The 10,082-nt window shown below is 34.8% G+C and overlaps 1 protein-coding gene across 1 annotated transcript in view; it reads right to left on the bottom strand.

Moving 5' to 3' along the window:
- Positions 1 to 1,352, bottom strand: part of LOC115431037 (tumor necrosis factor alpha-induced protein 2-like) — a 100,442-nt gene extending 99,090 nt beyond the window's left edge. Inside the window, exon 1 of the mRNA XM_030151279.1 lies at positions 1,150 to 1,352. The gene's annotated coding sequence lies outside the window, so the exon portion shown is untranslated. The remainder of the gene's footprint in view (positions 1 to 1,149) is intronic.
- Between the last annotated feature and the right edge of the window lie 8,730 nt (positions 1,353 to 10,082).

Here is a 10,082-nt window from a genome sequence, read left to right as displayed (position 1 = left end):
ACTTCATATTTAACTTCATATTTAACTTCACATTTAACTTCATATTTAACTTCATATTTAACTTCACATTTAACTTCATATTTAACTTCACATTTAACTTCACATTTAACTTCATATTTAACTTCACATTTAACTTCATATTTAACTTCATATTTAACTTCATATTTAACTTCACATTTAACTTCATGTTTAACTTCATATTTAACTTCATATTTAACTTCACATTTAACTTCATATTTAACTTCATATTTAACTTCACATTTAACTTCATATTTAACTTCACATTTAACTTCACATTTAACTTCATATTTAACTTCATATTTAACTTCACATTTAACTTCATATTTAACTTCACATTTAACTTCACATTTAACTTCACATTTAACTTCACATTTAACTTCATATTTAACTTCACATTTAACTTCATATTTAACTTCACATTTAACTTCATATTTAACTTCATATTTAACTTCATATGTAAACTTGAGCTCAGTTCCTGCAGATCAGATGGATTTGATCAGATTCAGGAGGATTTAAAAACACTTCATTTTATCACAAACGTCGACACATTTAGAAACAAAAGCTGAATGCAAAGTTTATTCAGATGTAGAAGAAGGAAACTGCACACAATACTCTAATGAAGTACAAATACTTAGGTAGAAGTACACTTATGTCATACTCAGAGCTCAGGTGTCCCTCACACATGAACGCAGCACACAGTCAAACTCTAATTTTCGGGCTTTTCTGTTCGTTCTTGAACTAAACCACAGTGAATTCATCCTAAGTGCGTCTGATTGCACAGTTTTCTCAGAGTTTTAAAGTTTTCTGTGGAGTCTGTGCTGCTGTCAGGACGAATGGGACATCTGACAACTCACCTTGGAATTTATAAAAGGACAGTTCTACGATGAAATAAAAAATAGAAATAACAATTAAAATAAAACGGACGAATCTGTGCGTTTTCAAAGTTTTGCGTTTGTTCAAATTCAATAAAACTTTCCAATTAAAACCATTAAAATCGGATTAAGTCCGCTGGTTTTAGTTTAAAGCCTGTTTGTTGCAGTGTTTTCCATTTACAGAACCCAGAACCCCTGCGCCCTGCGGGAGTACAGCACAGCCCGGTCCGGTTCGGCTCGGTTCGGCCCTACTCACCGGGGGGAGACATGGTGGCGGATCCGCGGAACCAGAACCCGAAATGAAGGGCTGCAGGACTCCTGTAAGCCGCACTAAGAACAGACCCGGACCCGGACCCGGACTGAAGGACGCGTTCACGTCCGCTCGGAAATGTCTCCACCAAGGAGGGAGCGGCGCGTGAAAAGGTCAAAGCGGTGAATTATTTGGGTGGATCCGCGTGTAATCCACTCCTAAAAACACCACCCGGTGTTCAGCCTCTGCATTACTGGTCATTACATCACACACGAGGGCGGGGCCAAATTACCATGACCTATGAACGCATCACACATGACATCAGGTTTAAGGAAACTCAAAGTGACGTTTTACTTTAAACTCTTCATTTCCGACAATTTAATGAATATTTCACATTTAATTATGTCTTTTCTGTCTCAGTTTAAGAAGGAAATAAATGATGCACTGATACATCAGCTGATATCAGACGTTTATTCACACATGCACCTTTATTTATGTATTTATTTTACCTTGTACATATATTTATTATTTTGCATATATTAATAAAGTTCGTATACATTTGACCTTTTGTATTTTTCAGTATTTCATTGTAGCATTGTATGTATGTATGTATGTATGTATGTATGTATGTATGTCTATATATATATATATATATATATATATATATATATATATATATATATATATATATATATATACATACACACATACATACATACATATATACATACATATAATTTTTATATGTGCTCTTTTTGTACTCTAAAAATCTGCTGATAAACTGACTTTCATTGTCCTCTAACAGTGACAATAAAAATCTATTCTATTCTATTCTATTCTATTCTATTCTATTCTACTCACCAACATGTCAGATCTGTTAAATAAATAATGTGTGTGTTAATTGGTGTTCATTTAGAGATTATGTGATAAATGACTTCATCCATAAAAACCTAAACCATCTACTGATCTAAACTGTTTAATACCCGTTGATCCACTAATCCTATCAATACATGTAAATAATTGGTGTAAAATACAGTTATTCATCTTTTCATGGTCATCAGATATGACCATATTTGGACGTTCAGAGGCTCCGTAGTCATACAGATTTTTGTATTAAAAGTAATGTAAAATAATGTAAAAATGTGTTTTATCTGAAAAATAGATTCTCTTTTATCTCTGTAAATATATATAGATAGATAGATAGATAGATAGATAGATAGATAGATAGATAGATAGATAGATAGATAGATAGATAGATAGATAGATAGATAGATAGATAGATAGATAGATAGATAGATAGATAGATAGATAGATAGATAGATTTAAAAATAAACCCAAAGTGTTTCCAAACCTGCTTCACAACATTCGTCTACATCTGGTTTTAACTTTTGGTCCCTCTGTCCTGTTTTCCAAATGTAAATATTTTCAGAATGTAATATTATTTTTTGCACTAAAAGAGAGAAAGTTGTCATTAATTACAGGTTATTATATTATTATTTTACCAGTCCGGTCCATTTCAGATAAAATTGGGCTGAATGTTGAACCTGAAAGCAAATGAGTCTTTATCTTTAATTAATTGTTGAAATATTTGACGTATAACGAACATTTATATAAAACCTTAATGTTACTGGAGGATTTTGATTTTATTGCTAATGCTTTTAATATTATTTCAGATTTTATTATTGTTTATTTGTGCATTTTCTTCTTTTTGATCCGATGCAGGCGGTTTCTTCATATTCCTCTGCATTTAAAGGACTTTGTCATCTGTTGTTTTCTGTATAAATAAAGTTTTTTTTAACCTGCTATTGTGAGAAAAAACGTTAGATAATTCCACAAACCTAAAAGATAAAGTTGTTATGAAATGTTAAATCATAAATACTATAGTCTGGGTTCATTTTTCCTGATTCTACATCAGATTTCCTTTGGTATTTCTGTGTTTTGATCTGTTTTTCATTCACCTGTTGGGTCTGTACTGAATGGGACCAGAACCGGGTCCAAGTCCGGATCAGTGTCAAACCACTTCCTGTTTTGTGTTGTTTTTTTGTGTCTTTTCCACCACAGAGGTCGGTGTTTGTGAGCGTCTGAAGTCGTCACGGTGTAAATCATTAAATTAGAGGCTTTGAAGGTCAGAGGCAGGTTTGGAAAAATCCGCTGAACACACAGTGAAGTTTCATTCCAGTGTTTGAGTCAGCGTCAGTCAGCTGGGAAACACACACACAAACGACAAAAGAACTGACACAACACTCATTAACTCTGCTTTCAACACACACAGACTCACAAAGACCTGTCAGCTCCACAAACCAATGCTAGAAAAGCACACAATACACACAAACCACATCAAAAAACTGCACAAAAACACACAAAACTATACAAACAGGATCATAAAACCGCAAAAAAACACACAAAACTACACAAACCACATCAAAAAACTGCACAAAAACACACAAAACTACACAAACCAGGTCATTAAACCACAAAAAATGCACAAAACTACCCAAACCACATCAAAAAACTGCACAAAAACACACAAAACTACACAAACCAGGTCATTAAACCACAAAAAATGCACAAAACTACACAAACCACATCATAAAACCACAAAAAAACACACAAAACTATACAAACCAGATCATAAAACCACAAAAACAAGCAAAATACACACAAAACACATCATAAAACTGCACAAAAACACACAAAACTACACTAACCACATCATAAAACTGCACAATACACACAAACCATATCATAAAACCACAAAAAACACACAAAACTACACAAACTACATCATAAAACCACAAAAACAGACACAAAACTACACAAACCACATCATAAAACCACACAAAAACACACAAAACTACACAAACCACATCATAAAACCATAAAAAAACACACAAACCACATCATAAAATCACAAAAAAATACACAAAACTACACAAACCACATCATAAATCATACATTTTTGTGTTGTTTTGATTGTCCATGTGTTCCTCATGTTAGACCCTTTTCCACTGTAGGAACTTTTGCAGGAACTTTTGCAGGAACTTTGAGCATTGCCCTGAACTTCCAAAGTTGCGTTTGCACTGAAAATTCCCCGGGTAAATGACTTTCCCCCGGTCCCGACCTTTCCCCGCAGAAGTTCCTGGTAGGAGGTAGTACTTTCCAGATTCCCAGGAACTCTTGGGGGCGGGGCTATGTGCTGCAGAACACTGAGTGGTGGACTAGACTGGCAGCGTTTCCACATCCTGTTCACCGCCAATATTTAATTCATTCATTTAATTTCCACAAGCTTTGTATTTTCATAATTCGGAAAATGGACCAAAAGAGAAGCTACAATAAGTGGACGGACGATGAGGAAATTCAGACAGACTTTGAATCACCGACACGAAACGAGCGAAGTTCAAGTTAAAGCTTTCGGAGCCAAATATAAGACACACGCCTAAAGAAATACGAGAAAAGAAGAAGAAATGTTTGCAGGATTAAAAGAAACTAAAGGACCACAGCGGTCGTTGTGGATCTGACTGTGGAACAAAGCAGTGGTCTGAATATGACAGAAATATTCCCTGTTTAGTTGGTCCATGCTGTAACAGTATCAGAGGCACATCAGCTGTTTCAGTCTGGTTAAGCTAATGCTAATGCTAATGCTAACTGGCCAACAGTCTGACATTAAATCTAAATCACAGAACTGGATGTGTTTGTGTTGTCGCCGTGAGCTGAACACTGATTTATTCTGTATGTTTGTGATTTCCACCTGAACTGGACCGGACGGACTGGCCTCTTTTTCTGAACCTGCGGCTCGTTTGTGTCCTGGTCCATCGTCTCCTGCTGTTTACAACGGCCCAGGTCACACATGTGACATGTCACATCATAGTAGAAGGAATGTGTCATCATGTGTTCTGTCATTCATTTATGCATTTTTATGACTGTTCATGTAGGAAAGCGAAACAGGGACCGGGACCATGGAGTTCCAGACCAGCTGTACTGGACCAGCTGGTCCAGACCCTGGTCCAGGACCAGCTGGTCCACACACTGGTCCAGAAGCCTGAACCTTTCACACGTTTATTTCCCTTTTAATCTCATGCACCTTGGTTTTTTTTTTTTGCACCTTTTGTTTTGTTTCGATTTTTAATAAAAAAAAAAAAAAAATCTAACCTAATACTGTCTGTTCATTTACAAGGCATCCAAATATGAGTAGAGTATAAGTACTTTTATAAGTAATATGCAGTCGAATTAACTGTAGGTATTTGAGTAAATCTGTGTGACTTTAGGGTTGAACCTGGACTATATCTGTAAAACAATAGAAATGAAACAGAACCATCCATTACACCTAAAGTTAGATGTGACTGAGTTTGAGGAATGAGAAGTTGAAAAGACATATTCTACCATTTTTAAACAGAAATTAAGGATATGTAATGATGGCTAACTTCATTTAAAATGTATTCCAGATGGATTTAGTGATTCAACAACCAGTAAAATGTTCAACCCAACCCGTCCACTTACAGTACTGGGTCATTTTATTGAACCAGAGCTGAGTTTGTGAATGGACATGAACTGGACTGCAGGTTCTGTTACTGCTCCTCATACATCATCAACCTGATTTAAATGAATTACCCTGAACTTTGGGGTGTGGTGGAAATGCAGTTAGAAGGAACGCTTTTAGCCCAGATGAGTTCCTGGTAAAACCGTTCCTGGGCTTTTGGTGGAAAAGGGCCTATTGGGACTTTTGCTTTGTTTTCATCTTGTGTCTTGTTTGTGTTTTTGCGATTTTTGTGTCGTTTTGATTTTGCATGTTTTTCCTTTTATTGCGATTTCTGCTTTGTTTTCATCTTGTGTCTTTTTTTTAATTTTTTAAAATTTTTTTACAGTTTTCACATTTCTTCATCTTGTGTTTTTTCATTTTTTTCATTTTTTTTTTTTTTTATGTTGTTTTCATTGTGTTTCATTTCACTCAGTCGATGTTTGAATAAATATAAACGTGTTGAAACTGTTTCTGTTTCAGATGTTTTTTCTCGCCGTCGTGTTTGGAGTCGACCGGTGCTGAACTCAGAGCTTATCTGGTCCATTTATCATCAGGTTCTGTCTTTGTTTCCATGGAAACAGATCTGATACCCCTTCTGTCACCACCATGGGCCCGGTCCTTGGCTCTGATCCGGTTCAGATCTCTGATCCGGTTCAGGTCTCTGATCCATCGGGGCTGTTTCATAACAACATGACAACCCTCGACAACTGCACACACAAAGTTACACAACGCTAACGCACAACATTTCCAGATGACAGAGCTCACACACATGGAGGTTCACTCTGTCGGCTCCTCTGACTTTCTCTTTTAATTGCGACTTTTGCGTTGGTTTCAGTTCACATGTTTTTGTCTTTTTTATGTCAGTTTTATTGTGTTTAGTTTGTTTTTGCAACTTTTCTGTTGTTTTCATCTCGTGTCTTTTTTATTGTGTTGCAACTTTTGCATTTTTTCATCTCGTATCATGTTTTTATGACTTTTGTATTGTTTTGATTTTGCTTTTTTTTCATCTTATTGCGATTTTGGTAGTTTTCATCTTGTGCCTGTTTTACAGTTTTCATGTCTCTTCATCTTATGTTTTTTTTTGTCTTTTTCATCATGTTCAGTTTTTCATGTATGATTTTTTTCCTACGTTATAATTCATTCATTTAGGCTGAATTTCATCTTAATTTTCTTATTTTATCAGTTTTATGTTTTTGCATCTTTTATGTTATGTTGAAATTTTTGTGTTGTTTTCATCTTGGATCTTTTTTTATATTTTTGCGACTTTCTTATTGTTGTCATTTTGTATCTTTTTCCATTGTTTTGTGATTTTTTTCATCTTTTCCATCTTGAGTTTTTTTGTCTTTTCGAATCTTTTCCATTGTTTTAATCATGTGTCTTTTCCATTTTATTGCAACTTTTAAAAATGTTTTCATTTTCTATTTTTGTCGTGTTTTTGCAACTTTTGCGTTGTTGTCATCTTGAGTCTGTTTCACAGTTTTCTTGAGTATTTTTTGTCTTTTTTTCTTTATGTCTGGTTTTATCGTGTTTACTTTGTCATATTTGATTTTTTTTTTTTTTGCTATGTTATTATTTATCCATGTAGGCTGAATTTTGTCGTAGTTTTTTTTATTTTACCAGTTTTATGTTTTTGCATCTTTTACATTGTGTAGCTACTTTTGTGTTGTTTTCATCTTGGATCTTTTTTCATATTTTTTAAACATTTGCATTGTTGGAATTTTGCATTTTTTTCCTCATTTTGTGATTTTTTTCGTTTCCGTCTTGTGGTTTTTTTTTGTCTTTTCATATCTTTCCATTGTTTTAATCATGTGTCTTTTCCATTTTACTGCAACTTTTAAAAATGTTTTCATTTTGTATTTTCGTCATGTTTTTGCAACTTTTGTGTTGTTCTCATCTTGAGTCTGTTTTACAGTTTTCTTGGGGTTTTTTTTGTCTTTTTTTTTTTTTACATCATTTTTATCATGTTTACTTTGTCGTGTGCGATTTTCTTTCGTATGTTATTATTCGTTCATTTAGGTTGAATTTTGTTTTGTTGCATTGTTTTCATCCTGTTGTTGTAAATTGTTGAAACATTTATGTCGGGGTTTGTTTTGTTGGACCTTTTTTGTCTTTTTTTTTATCTTCACTATCATTGCATTTTTATTTTATTTTTTTGGTCTTGTTTCATGTTTCACAACGTTTCTGTCATTTGTCGGATACGATTTGTCGCAGATTAACCGACTGTTCCGTCATCATTTCATTGCGGTGGAAACGGTGGATGTTGTGAAGATGCAGAATGACGCAAAACAAAAATAACATTCATTCAAACTGAAGCCTGTGCAGCTTCAGAACGTACAGATGTTTGGGTTAAAATGTAGGAAAAATAAAACTACCAGTGAATTCTAGATGCATCTGGACGTTCCCACAGATCTGACAGAAAACACAGAAGAAACTCTCACCTTTAAGATGTTCTGGGGTTTTTTTCGCAGAATTCTAGAGTAAATCCAGGACGGATCAGGACTCGGTCATTTCTCCAACGTCAGCCTGCAGCGTGTTGATGCCTTCACTCGTTTCTACTGGATTTTACTGGGATTCATTCAGTCTGACGTTCTGCTGACTGGTTCCTCTGGTTCTCCAGATTCCTCTGGTTCTACTGGTTCCTCTGGTTCTACTGTTTTCTCTGGTTTCTCTGGTTCCTCTGGTTCTACTGGTTCCTCTGGTTCTACTAGTTTCTCTGGTTCTACTGGTTCCTCTGGTTCTACTGGTTCCTCTGGTTCTCCTGGTTTCTCTGGTTCTCCTGGTTCCTCTGGTTCTACTGGTTCCTCTGGTTCTACTGGTTCCTCTGGTTCTCCAGATTCCTCTGGTTCTACTGGTTCCTCTGGTTCTACTGTTTTCTCTGGTTTCTCTGGTTCCTCTGGTTCTACTGGTTCCTCTGGTTCTACTAGTTTCTCTGGTTCTACTGGTTCCTCTGGTTCTCGTGGTTCTTGAGTGCGATCCTGCTCGTCTCCCTCCGTCTCCTTCTCTACTTGTTGCTTTTCCTGTTTGTTTTATTTTCTCGCTGCAGCAGGAAATGGTCATCTTTTCCTTTTCCTCCTCGTCCTGTTGACCCCCCCAGCACATACACACACACACACACACACACACACACACACACACACACACACACACACACATATGGCGCCCCCTGGTGGAGCCATGGAGCTGCTGCCCTGCTCAAAGGCACCGCGGCAGAGCTCTTACATTTGGACCAATCACACGTATCCATGCGGGTCATGACGCTGCAGGGGGAGGAGCTTATTCCTCATATGTCGATCAGTCGAGGACCTGAGGATTTAATTAAAACATTCAAATATATAATTTTTTAAAAAAACATTTTTGTAATTCCAGTTTTTATGGGAGTTTCCACTTGGCACACGACAATCATCCAGTGTTGCTTAATGTGAGCAAACAGGGCTTCTATACAGACATGACAAGTGTCAAAAATTCTACAAAACGTGGAAGTTCCCAAGAAGAAAAAATAAAATAAGATAGATAAATAAATTTACATATCTAAAACATTCAAATATAAAGCATAAGACATACGTTTCTTACTTTAAATCTTTATTTTCTATAAAGTACTCAAAAACTGTTCATCAACATATAAACAGGAAGAATTAAAGGGTTGATTTAATTCAAAAAGCTGCAGCTTTAATAAAGGCTCACAGTAATAACCTGCGCCCTTTCAGTCAATATTGTTTTGTTTTTCCATGTAATTTAGTGCCTCAATGATTAGTGTTTGTATTAATTCTGTAAAATTAAGAACAACTGTGACTCATGATTTATTGGTTTTTGATTTCTTCATCTGAACTCGTGGAAACAACTGGATAGAAGAAACGTGACTGGATAAACTCTGGATTAAAATGCACTAAAATAAACAAAATATGACAGAACACAATTAAATTCACAAATAATACAGTAAAATACATTTTTTTTAAAAAAGCCTTAAATGCACTGAAATTCACAAAAATATGTTACAATACACTAGACTACACAAAAATAGAATAAAATGCTAAAAAAAAACCAAACAAACTAAAATGCATTAAAATTTAAAAAAAAAATGCTAAAATGCCCTAACGTTGACCAAAAAAATAAGCTAAAATACACTAAACTACACAAAAATACACTAAAACGCTATTTTTAAAAAAAGACAAAAATGCATAAAAATAAACAAAAATATGCTAAAATGCACTAAAAATGACAAAAATATTCTACAATACAGTAAACTACACAAAAAATACACAAAAATGCTTAAAAAACTACTAAAATTCACAAAAATATGTTAGAATACACAAAAATACACTAAAACGCTATCTGGAAAAAAAAAAAAAAAAAAGAAACTGCATTAAAATAAACAAAAATATGCTAAAATGCACTAAACTACACCAAAATACACAAAAACGCTATT

This window comes from Sphaeramia orbicularis, chromosome 13, assembly GCF_902148855.1.
Source record: "Sphaeramia orbicularis chromosome 13, fSphaOr1.1, whole genome shotgun sequence".
Taxonomy (NCBI): domain Eukaryota; kingdom Metazoa; phylum Chordata; class Actinopteri; order Kurtiformes; family Apogonidae; genus Sphaeramia; species Sphaeramia orbicularis.
This window is presented reverse-complemented; position numbering and strand designations above follow the sequence as displayed.